The following is a 13051-nucleotide window of genomic DNA, read 5'->3' as shown; positions in this document are numbered from 1 at the left end:
GCGATAACAACCTCCCGGATGTACTTTATCTCTAAATTAACTAACACATCTAATACATGTTTAACTGATGAGCAATTGCTCAAATAAACACATTGCCCAGATGTAAACACAACAAACAGACATCTCTATGATGTATGTGTGCTTTCAGAGTGTACATCTATCAGAATCTGTGTACATCTACCCATCTATCAGAATATTACTGTCATGCTAGAGATTTTGCCAAATTTGCGTCAAGATTTGGATAACATTTTAATGGTAAACAAAAGAGCATGGTTTTATTTGCAAAAGAATTTATCACTGTCATCCGTTTTCATGTATTGCATTAACTTTTTTTCAACTGCTTTCAAAAAATGTAAAGTGAAACACCCAGACCTGTTTATGTTACCATAATGGAGATGAACTTTATGTTGATATGTGAAATTCTGGCCTGATCTCACAAGAAAATGTAAGTATTTTACTCTTTGTCAGTTTAGTAGCTAATTTGTACTAATTCAGTTGTACGAAAATGAACAATTTTAAAAAGGAGGCGTGGCACCCAACCCCACCCCTAAACCCAATCATTGGGTGATGAGAAAATCGTACTAAATTGTACAAATCAGATCGTACAAATTCATACGAATTAGCCACTAAATCAAAAAATTACAAATTGCCGTGAGATTGCGTTGGAAATTCTAAAGGAGCTGTGCAATGGCATCATGGTGATGTTATTATCAAATGATCTATGCAGATATTATAACATGCAACATGGGGACATGAAGTTAATATACTAAAAGAGACTCAAACATCTTAATCATAATAGTGTCTTATTGAGAGAAAGGTAAATAATTATATTATTGATGTCCACATATACCTGGTTTCTCTCAAGGTTTTTTTTTTTCCTTCACTTTCGTTAATTGGTGAAGTTTGTTCCTTACTGTTGTCGCCACTGGCTTGCATGGTTTGGGACTTGTGGAGATGTGCATCGATAGATTTGCTCTTTACTGTTTGAACTTTCAGCAGTGAAAATGAAACCACACTGAACGGAACTAAATTTCAACTCTGAGAACTGGACTGACACTGACTGTTTCCATTTACTACAATCTTTTATGTTAAGCTGCTTTGACACAATCTACATTGTAAATTATTATTGAATTAAATTGTATAAATGTACCCAGGGACTGTTGTTAAAATTGCACTGGATAATGAAAGTAAAAGTATTTTGCTTGTGCTGCACTTGAAGCACAATGATTGAGAGTTCTAACTGGTCCACAACGTCAAAGATTCATTGAAATGTAAATGAGAATCATAATAGGGGTCTTTGATTCCTAAGGCTAGGGCTAGAAGACCAAAACTGGGATGAGAAACCCTTTGGAGGGAAACCGTTTAACAGATCTGATATTTGCAGACTATGCAAAACATTATTAGGTTTTGTTTTTGGTAAAATTAAATTAAATATTAAAATAAACAATAATTAAATGCAAATGTATGTAAGTAAACAAATAAACTGAAATATTTAAGTAGTATTTTAAACCCCTAAGTGCTGTGATTTTATTTAAATAAATAAAAATGTATTTAAATAAAACAAATCTCACCTTTTCTAATTAAATGTTATGAATAAATCGAATTACATTTAAAAAATCTAATTTTTTTGTCGCTTGTTCAAAATTAGTTAAATCAACAAAATTCTTGCGTTTTTTTGGGTCAACTTAATTGTTTTATGTTCAACCAACTCAAATTTGTAAAAACAACTGAGTTAACTTAATTTACGTTGGGACAACATATAGGAATTGTGCGGAACCCAACATTTTTTACAGTGTGTTATTGCAGGCTGGATAATATACACTTTAATGCATCCCCAAAATAAAATATCAAAATAATCAAATACAATTACGACCATTAACCAATAACATATTTATTAAAAATAATTACATTTTTTTAATTACGTTCATAATCAATAACAATGTATAGAATGCACAACACTTGCTCTTATACTGAGTAAATAGTTGCATAAATTACTATAGAAAACATGCTCCTGCACCAGGAATGCACATACAGATTTTACAACATGGATTCACCCACACATTTAACACCACTCTTTCTTGCTCTCAACTAGAAAGGTCCACCTGAGGCTAACAATAAAGTCTAATCTATGTCCATCCACCCCTCCACTCCCAGCCGACCCAAACTGCACCCATAAGCTTGTTTTGGCCTCTGCTGATACTCTGTCAAAAGGGGTCCATTTGCTGTCTGAGGTAATCACTTCCATTAGCATTTATCAGCGTGTCTGTCCGGGGACCACTTTAGAGACATCTGCTTTCTCTAGCGCTCTAAAAGGCTGCCCGCTCCACCCGCAGGCCGACACCAGAGCACCAGGCCTCCGCACAACCATTAATTGATGTCTTTTAGGGTTTGCTAAGAAATTACCGGTGCTCTCCTGAAACAATCCTCCATTTCTGCTTCTTCCCCAAAGGGTCGAAACCCAACCGCACTCCAGTGTGTCTCCAAACACAGTACTCTCTTGGCCCTGACACTCTCTTTGAAAAAAAACAAGGACCTTTGCCAAAATGTGGGAAATTCCAGAAGCTTTTTAATGGAGCGTGGTGCAGCAGTCATGCCAAAACCCTTGACAGCGACGACTGATGCCAGCTCTGATGAGGCATGGTGGCACCGGGCACATTTCCCGAGCAGGACCCGCTGGCAGGCTGGCAAAATTCAATTGCGGAGTATAGAATGCCATTGACAACCTTCCCATGCCAGATGTCTCCTGTAGGAGAGCTAAACGCCCTTCTCTGAAAATCAAGAGTGATTTAAACCAGTTTTGCTTATAAAGTGTGCATTAAATTAAAGGTTTGAGAAGGGGATTTTCTACAGTTCTTCTGGATTTATTCTGAACAAGATTTAAGCTAACATATCTGGCATGGGATATCTAACAAAGATCGGCTTCTAGCCTTGGTTGCTATAGTGCACCTCTTGTACAGCTTCTTTTAGGGGCCGTTTACATGACGTTAAAAGAATATCTTTTATCTGATCCTTTTTTTTAACTCTTACTAAAGTAAATTTTAAGATTGTTACTTTTACTTGAGTAAAAATTTCCTCAAGTACTTCTGCTTTTTACTTGAGTATATATTTTGGATACTCTACCCACCTCTGATTAAAGGAAAGCTTGAACCAACACACAACAATGGAGTACATGATTGTGTTGTTGTTGCTTAAGTGTTTTATAATGCTCTATGAGCAAAGTGTGGATTTACCTCACATCACAAACAAAATCTGAGACACACAGCAAATTATACATAGACATGAGCAACGACTGTCACTTCCTTACAGGTTTACCATCAAGGTGAAAGTGGCAAATACTGACCCGACATATGCAATACACTGTTTTGAAAGTTTGAAAAGGTTGTGTAAACATGACATTTTTTTATGCTACATTTTCCCAAATTTGGCTACATTATTGTCATGCAAACTTAGCCTAAAGCCTGGTTTATACTTCTGCGTCAAGTGACCGGCGTAACCCACGGCGCATGCAACGCGCGTAGCTGTGCATTTATGCGCTGTCTCTGTTAGTCTGCATTAACACTTTCGAAATGCTAGTTGTCAGTGAGGTGTAAATGTTCCTCTGAGTCGAGTATCTTCGCTGCTGTTTTGTTTTCCTGAACACTTCCGGGATGCACAAGTGGCTCAAACTCACTCATTTTGAGGTAGGAAGCGGCGGACTTGCAACAACTTTAACTATGAGGTGAACACAAAACAAAACTTTCCATCCGGAGCTCCTTTACGGGACTCTAAACAATCGCTCCATCAGGCTCGCACCATTCACGTGGCTCTCGGTCCCACCCAGACTTGTCAGCGCTACCAAGCCGACCAATCACAGAGCTTGCGCTACGCGTCGTTACGACATGTAGTTACATTTTTTGAGAGGTGCACGTTAGCGACGCCTAAGGCCACGGCGAAGAGCTATGCGTCAGCGCCGTAGCATACGCCAGCGTTTGACACAGAAGTATAAATCAGCCTTAATGCTGCATTAACACCAGACAAGCGTAAGAGTGATTTAAACGTTATGTCAATGCAAAGATACAACTAGACGATACGCGCAAATGAGGCCGTGTGAATGATGCAATTCATACAAATGAAGGGCGCAAGTTGAGGGTTTTGTGCGATTGACGCTTTTAAAGCGGGTTTTGCGTGAATTGCTCAAGTTCGAAAATCTGAACTTCAGCGGACATTCGTGCCACGCTAACCAATCAGGAGCTTTCTCTTGTAGGGGCGTAGAGCCTGTTGTTGGTGTCCCGGTGGGAAAATCCTCCTGCCGACACCAGACAACAGTTGATCAAACTGGGCTCAGCTCAGTTGGAAGCACCGTTGAAAGCTTCCATCACCCAGGTATGGTTTCTGGAAGAGTTTATGAACTCTCAGAGCTGGGTGCAACTCTGAAAGGATCTAGTGGACTCGGACACAGCGCCGAACGAATCTACACTGTTTTTCAGCCTTCATAAAGCACATAAACACAGGTATTGTCTCAATAAAATCCATGTAAGCCATTTAGCAACGAAGCTAGAGTCATCGGGCAGACAGAAGCCTTGCCCATCACGCAAATTCACATCTGTTGTGAAGTAAATTTGAACTGTGAATGTAGCGGATTTGATGTGCGAATGAAGCGAGTAAACTTAAAAGGTTCATGTGTGTATTTACGCGCGAATATCGCAATTTATCCGCACATTTCGCGTCTGGTGTGAACACAGCATTATACTACCCCAACAACTTACTCCATTTCAGTAAGTACTCCATCTAGCTCACTGGGCTAGAAGTGAGATTTTAACCAACATTTACGCAATGGAAGGTGTCCTGAATACACACTGCGACATGCTATAAAAACCTTCTCATGAGAAAATTTCTGTTTTTAAAAATGATTTCCATTTCTGCAACGCTGCGACTGATCAACAGCCTAAATTACTATGAAATTAGTAGTTTACCTCATGACCTGTTTATCTGCTTTATTCAGTGTGAAAATAGAATTTGAATACCCTTTTAGGTGACTATTTTACCAGCAAACATACCGTATAGTTTAAACAAGAACTGCGAGTCCTTTGTAACACTCACCCCTCTGCACATTTTCATTATATTTACATGGATGGATTTGACAAACATCCAAAGCACTTACATTAAAATGAATAAGTTGTAGCATTCAGAGCTACAGTCTATAAACCTCACTTCCATCTAAATACAATGCAACCCAGCCAGTCCTGCTTACTGTGCTCTAAACCAGTGGTTTTCAACTGGTTTGGCCATGGGACCCACATTTTTACATGGTCATCAAGTCTTGACCCAAATTTTTAGGAACTATTATATAATTTTAGGAATTATAATTCACTTGTATTTATTTTTTAACATACACAAGTAGTGACAGATAAATCACAAGAAAATCACCAAGACTTACAAATAAAAAATATTTTATTGCTGTCAAAATGTATCAAATTATAGAAATGAAAAACGTCAAATACTGTAAACTGTGGTTAGGGTAAGGAAAGGTTCAGTTAACATTAAACTGAACTGTTAATAAAACATCAACACTGATCCTGTTGGACAGAACAAACCAGCTAATTACCGTTAAATTGTTTAACCATAACCATAACCATTTTTATAATAATCACTAGTTCTTTGCTCTTCTGCTATTGTGAGGGCTTTCTTGGCCTTTGCTACACGGTGAGCACAGTAAGATGCGCGGAGTGCCTGTACTTGTTTTGAACATGAAGGTGTTAGGCACTTTTGTGATGTCCTCATCTATTGGAGTCGTCTTTGAAAATAGTCCACAGGTTTGTCCTTGCAACTGGGATGTTTGGTTTCTAAATGTCTGAGGCTTTAAACCTTTTTTGTCGTCAATCCATACTTTACATATTCGGCGTCATACTTGCGCTTCAACATATATGTTGCTCTAATTAAATGAAATTTCACATGTCAAACGGTATGGTTGTCGTGCGCGCATTTCAAAGTAAAGGTCAGATATAAGCAAAGTAAGTTAAAAATGAAACCTTTGTTGTGTTTTTGACCACACAACCAACGGCCCACTGAAAATGTTCCCGCAACCCACTTATGGGTCACGACCCACCAATTGAGAAACACTGCTCTAAACCAGTGTTTCCCGACCCTGTTTCTGGAGGCACACCAACAGTCCATATTTTGGACGTCTCCCTTATCTGAACCATTTATTTCAGGTTTTGGAGTTTCTTCTAACATTCTGATGAGTTGATTCAGGTTTGTTTGAATAGGAAGAGGTTGAAAACGTGTACTGTTGGTGTGCCTTCAGGAACAGCCTTGGGAAACACTGTTCTAAACAAGATGCAAACCAGAGTTTCTGCCATGGAAGGTGGGTACATTAATTGTTACAGAGTTCTTGTAGGCTCATGCATGCCCCACAAAAACATTACTCTCGTCCGGGTCATGGCACCAATTCATGCCCTTGAGTTTTATCTGCTTGTTAAGTGTCACGCGAAGCAGCTACCGGGTCCAACCGCTATATATAACTGTACAGGGAGACTTATCAAATGGTAATAATGAACGTTTACGAAGTGATGTAACAATTTCGAAAATCACGATCCATGCCTAATGTCTGTCGGCCAGAAAGTGATACATTTTTTATAAATTGTTAAAATGTTGGTATTTGTGATGCAGCAATTCCAGAGACTGTTGTGTATATTATGATTTTATCTAGAATTCACTTTAATGTGTGATATGACAAAAAGTGGTCATAAACAAATATTTTCACTATTCAAATGAGTAGCGCCTTGGACTCAGAAACAGTATTCCATATGCCACCGATATGGCACGACTAAAACAAGCTCAAAGGCACCATTCTGAGTGGGATTTTAAATATAGCATTTACTCCATGAAAGGTGGGCACAGTAATAAGGACACCATGATGTTCCATGATTTAAAGTATCTCCATGTACCCATCAATGGCAATATATAATCTTTATTTTTAAGCTATAAGTTATTCTGACAATTGTTCTGCCTTTTAAGATATCTTGGCAGCACTACAGAGACAAAAATCATAGAGCGCACTGCAAAATGCTGCGACTTTCAATAAAAATGTGTTGTTTTATGATCTGTAATGTATTATGTTGCAGCATTGTAATGTAATTATACTTTGTTCTATGCAATAAACGATTTTAGTTGAATTTCCTTTTACATTCTTTAAATTCTGATATATGTTCTTCCATCCAAAACAATATATCATTATACAGTTGTACTTGAATTATTCAAATTATTATTTTCTTTTTCAAATATTTCCCAAATCATGTTTAACAGAGGTAGGAATTTTTCACAGTATTTTCCATATATTTTGTCTTTTGGAAAAAGTCTTGTTTTATTTCGGCAAGAATGAAAGCAGTTTTTTTTAAAAACATTTTAAGGTCTATATTAGGAGCCCTCTTGTGCATTTTTTTTTCAGTTGTCCACAGAGCAAACTATTATGTTTAGAAATGTGTTGAAAAAAATCTCCCTGTTAAATAGAAATTAGGGGCAAAAAAAAAAAAAAAAAACATAAAGGGGAGCTAATAATTCTGACTTTTACAGTATTTATACCTATCAAATGTATTTTGTTTTGAAAAGATTATTCCCACACATAAAATGCTGGCAAGTGCTTTGTAACAAGTGACTTTATTTAACAGGAAAATGAATGCGTATCATAAGCCTTCAAGTGGAAAATTTGAACTGTTAGCAAATAGTTGTGTAGGAGAGCAGAACTATTTCTTTTCCACTCCTCTGAACATGAGCAGAAATGCTGAATGACAGGCAGTCAGTGTTCAGAGAGAGTGAATAATATCCACACGCAAACATCATCTGGAGTTATTTCACACTAAATATGACACCTCACCTCACAAATGATTACAACTTTTAAACAATTTTTTTTTTAGCAAAATCCCAAAAGTATCTTAGAGCCCAACATTTCAATTAACGTACATTTTATTTTATATTATCCAAAATTAATATGAGGTTCAGACTACAATATCAATCCGATTTGACACAATATATTGAATGTAGGGTATTGTGGCAATTTGTAAATGGTTTATCGTTTATTATTTATAAAATAATTTATTAAATTTCATATATATTATATATATATATATATATATATATATATATATATATATATATATATATATATATATATATATATATACAGTTGAAGTCAGAATTATTAGACCCCCTTTGATCTTTTTCTTCTTATTTAAATATTTTGCAAATTATGTATAACAGAGCAGGGCAATTTTCACAGTATGTCTGATAATATTTATTTCTTCTGGAGAAAGTCTTTATTGTTTTATTTTGGCTAGAATAAAAGCAGTGATTAATTTCTTAAACACCATTTTAAGGACATAATTATTAGCCCATTTAAGCTAATTTTTTTCCGACTGTCTGCAGAACAAACCATCATTATACAATAACTTGCCTAATTACCCTAACTTGCCTAGTTAACCTGTTTGACCTAGTTAAGCCTTTAAATGTCACTCTAAGCTGTATAGAAGTGTCTTGAAAATTATCTAGTCAAATATTTTTTACTGTCATCATGACAAAGATAAAATAAATCAGTTATTAAAACTGTTATGTTCAGAAATGTTAAAAAAATCTTCTCTCAGTTAAACATCGATTGAGGAAAAAAATAAACAGGGGGTCTAATAGTTCAGGGGGTTTAATAATTCTGACTTCAACTATATATATATATATATATATATATATATATATATATATATATATATATATATATATATACATACATACATACATTATATATATATATATATATATATATATATATATATATATAWTTTTTTTTTTTTTTTTTTTTTTAAAGAAAACATTTAATCTTCATTATTCAAAGTGTTTAGAAATTTTATTTATGGTTTTAACTATAACCAATAACTAGGAGTATGTGAGAGTATTCTCTAATGTAGATCACTGTTCGTTATCAAACATCTCATTTATTTCCCTCATGAAATATATGCATATACTGCTCTTTTACTCCTGTAATAACTTTAAATAGTACTAAGATGTGATTTTGAAATTTAGGCAATCGTTCCCCTAATTCTGATATTCTGAACAGGCAAGTGACAAAACAACGCATGCAGTTAAAGAAAAAATTATTAGCCTTGCAGAGAATTTTTTTTTTCTATCTCAAATACTTACCAAATGATGTTTAACAGAGAAATTAATTTTACACAGTATTTCCGATAATATTTTTTCTTCTGGAGAAAGTCTTATTTGTTTTATTTCGGCTAAAATAAAAGCAGTTTTATATTTTTTTAAAGCCATTTTGGTAACACTTTACAATAAGGTTCATTAGTTAATGCATTTGCTAACATGAACTAATCATGAACAACACATGAACAACATTAGTTAATGCACCATGAGTTAACATGAACTAAAAACGAACTACTGTATTTTCATTAACTAACTTTACCTAACATGAACAAATAGAGTAGTAAATGTATTGTTCATTGTTTGTTCATCTTAGTAAATGCATAAATTAACATTAACTAATGAACCTTATTGTAAAGTGTGACCACCATTCTAAGGTAAAAATGATCAGCCCCTTTAAGCAATATTTATTTTTGGTTGTCTACAGAACATACCCTCCTTATACGATGACTTGCCTAATTAACCTAGTTAAGTCAATTTAAGTTGAATACTAGTATCTTGAAAAACTGTCATCATGGCAAAGATAAAACTAATCAGTTATTAGAAATTAATAATTAAACCTATAATGTTTAGAAATGTGTTTCCCTATAAATCTTTCCGTTAAACAGAAACTGGGGAAAAACAATATACAGGCGGGCTAATAATTCTGACTTCAACTGTACAAGGCAAAGAGATGTATCAGACTCAAGGGAACACACAAAAAAGCTTGGTGCCTCCATAAACAAAATTAACATGGCAAGAAATTTACAATCCACCAAAACCAAGCGATTCAAGACCTGGCGGAAAAGCAATTACAAATACTCGACAAGCCAAGTGTAACAGCATTCAGCAGACGTCTGTGGCAAATCTCCTGAAGACCTTACATGGCTTTAAAGAGATGTTAGGACCAAAAGATTCGCTCTGATCAAAGCCTCGCCACAACGGAGAACCCGGGACACGGAGCCGAGGCAATTCTCAACAGCGCTGTTCCTTCAAAGAGACGTGACTGTGAGCTGGGTTGTCGAGCCTTTGTGAGATAACAAAAGGGACCAACCTTTGGTGGGCTAAAAATATCCTTCAGCTCGCAAAACAATTACACTGATGGACCAAGGTGGCACAACCCCCCCAACCTCCCAGCTTCCCCCTGCCTCGTGACGTGGCTTTCAGAAGAGCAGAAAGAAAGAAAGTTCACAACAAAAACAGGATCTCCTACTGGCTCAAGCGTGCTCCCAGATTTCCTCACAGCCTTTCAGTGCTCACCATTACAAAGAAAAATCAATCCAGAGATGCAAAAGGAGAGCTTTCTTTGACATAAAGGCAAAACCCGATGGTTTATAGTAATACATGGTCAGCTTGTAGTTCTGTTTCAAAGCCTAAATGGGAAGAAACTAAGAAATTGGATGTAGATTTAAATGAGAGTCTTATTTAACCCTTGTGTGCTGTTGGAGATGTTTTCATCCAATCTGGGGAGATTTTGAGTCTTTATTTGGCCACAAGTCTCTCTGTGTTTCAGCAAATGGAATGATTTTTTGGTGACAAATCTTATTTTGACACAAAATTTTGGAAAATGCTTTGACATTTTTTAAAGATACAACCATACAGTCTGGCAAATTTACAGCAAAAATTTCATGTTTTAACTCTTCCCTACAGGGGAAACCAATTAAGAATGCATGATTATATGCTGTCATGGATTTGCAAACAAAAAAATGTCATTATAATGGGTCAATGGGGCAAAAACAGCCACGAACAAAACGAAAGAGTATTCAATTTAAACAGTACACAAGGGCTCAAGAAACCACCATTGTCACCAGCAAGAAAACCTAAAGACGGATTTAGAGGCAAGAACTGATTTCTTGTCTGATTAATAGAACAACTTTTGTGACCCTGGAATATTTTTTGGAAATTGTGATGTATACCTCACACAACATGTAGACAAATAAGCTTTCTGTCGATGTGTACTTTGTTATGATATATACTTATCTGAGGGTACGAAAAAAATTATAAAGTGAGAAAATGCCTTTTAAATCTGTCAAAATTAAGTGCTTAGCAATAAGAATTATTGTTTTGATATATTTACAATAGGAAATGTACAAAATATTTTTTATGGAAGGTGAGTGTTACTTAATATTCTAATGATTTTTGGCATAAAATGAAAATGTATCTTTTCGACCATTTCAATGCTATTTAAGCTATTGCCAAAATCACCCCAGCAGACACACAACATCATAAGACTTTAATATTAGGTAAGATTTAGTTTGCCAGCATCTAAGTACAACGTTATTTTGACGTCCAATAACGACGTGAAATTAGGTATATTTTGTTTATATTTTGTTGATTGTAGGTTAGAAAGTGACCAAAGTGACAATGGATCTTAAACCAACATCATTTTGAGGTGAAATACTAACATTTATGTGTCATTTATTTGTGTATGGCAACCAAAATCCAATGTCTGTTAAAAATCCAACATAGTGGTAACGTCCACACAACGTCAAGCTGTAACATCATTAGACTTTGATATTTTGTTGTTTTTAGGTTGCGTTGGAAAGTGACCAAAGTGACAATGGATCTTAAACCAACATTATATTGATGACAAATACTGACAAAAATACTTATATTGACATCAGTGGATCTCAAACAAACTTTATATTGACGTCAAATACTTGTATTGATGTCAAATTCAAAGTCTGACAGATGTCATATTGGTAACGCGAAAGTGAAAATAAACCAACGTTATATTGATATCAAATATTGACAAAATACTATTATTAAGGTCAATGGATCTGTTATATCGATGTCAAACACTTATATTGATGTCAAATCTATCCTTTGATAGATATCATATTGGTAACGCCCACACAATTTCAAGCTGTAACATCATTAGACGTTGATATTTTGTTGTTTTTAAGTTGGTTGGAAATTGACGAAAATGCAACGTCTGTCTAACATAGGACATTGACGTCGGCCTGACGCCAACCTGATTTTCATTTCCAAGCAAATTGCAATGTCCCATGACAGTGGTGTACATCTGACATCATGTTGACATCCTGTGCTTGCTGGAATGCAACATAAAACTTAATTTTGTGGTCCAAGGTCACATTTTTACCAAGAATCTATTGAATTTCTGATCACATTTTCAAAAGCTATAGTTTATGCATGCTAATTTTCATGTCAGCCATAGTTTCAGATGGAAAAACTGTTCCTCAAATTGGTCATCACTAAGGGTTCTTTGACAAACCCAAAATGATTTCTCCATGTTTGCAATCTTTATTTTTAAGATTGTAGGAATGCCTACAACCGTTTGGTCTGCAGCCACATTGTGTGAACGACCCTTAAAGGCAACAATCCTACCAAAATAGAATCTCACAAGTGACAGATTTGAAATCATCTACAGGCAGCAGATGCTTATGATTAATTAAAATACAGTTCGACATACGCTTGATGCTATTAATAAAGCATAAAAATCCATATATTGCACTAAAACAAACCTGGCTTAAGAGTGGTTTTGTTTACAATTACCTCTCAGCAGTTTAATTCCAGACTATTTTTAGATATTTTTCCCTTGCTAAATTTCCTTAACGTCTCATTTTAATTATTATTATATTAAGGAATTTATATTTGTTGACATTTAAGAAAAGTAACAATTTCATATTACTGAAGCTACTGATAAATGTGAACCACAAAACCAGCCTTATGTTGAACAGGTATATTTTTTAGCAATAGCCGAAAAATACATTATATGGGTCAAAATTATAAATTTTGCTAAAAAATGTCATTATTCATCTGAATATAGAGTAAAGATCACGTTCTATGAAGATATATTTTTAATTTTCTACTGTGAATATATCAAAAATCGATTTATGATTAGTAATGTGCATTGCTAAGCATGTCATTTAGACCA

Source organism: Danio rerio, chromosome 24 (assembly GCF_049306965.1).
Source record: "Danio rerio strain Tuebingen ecotype United States chromosome 24, GRCz12tu, whole genome shotgun sequence".
NCBI classification, from domain to species: domain Eukaryota; kingdom Metazoa; phylum Chordata; class Actinopteri; order Cypriniformes; family Danionidae; genus Danio; species Danio rerio.
The sequence above is the reverse complement of the archived record's forward strand: the minus strand, read 5'-3'. Positions refer to the sequence as shown.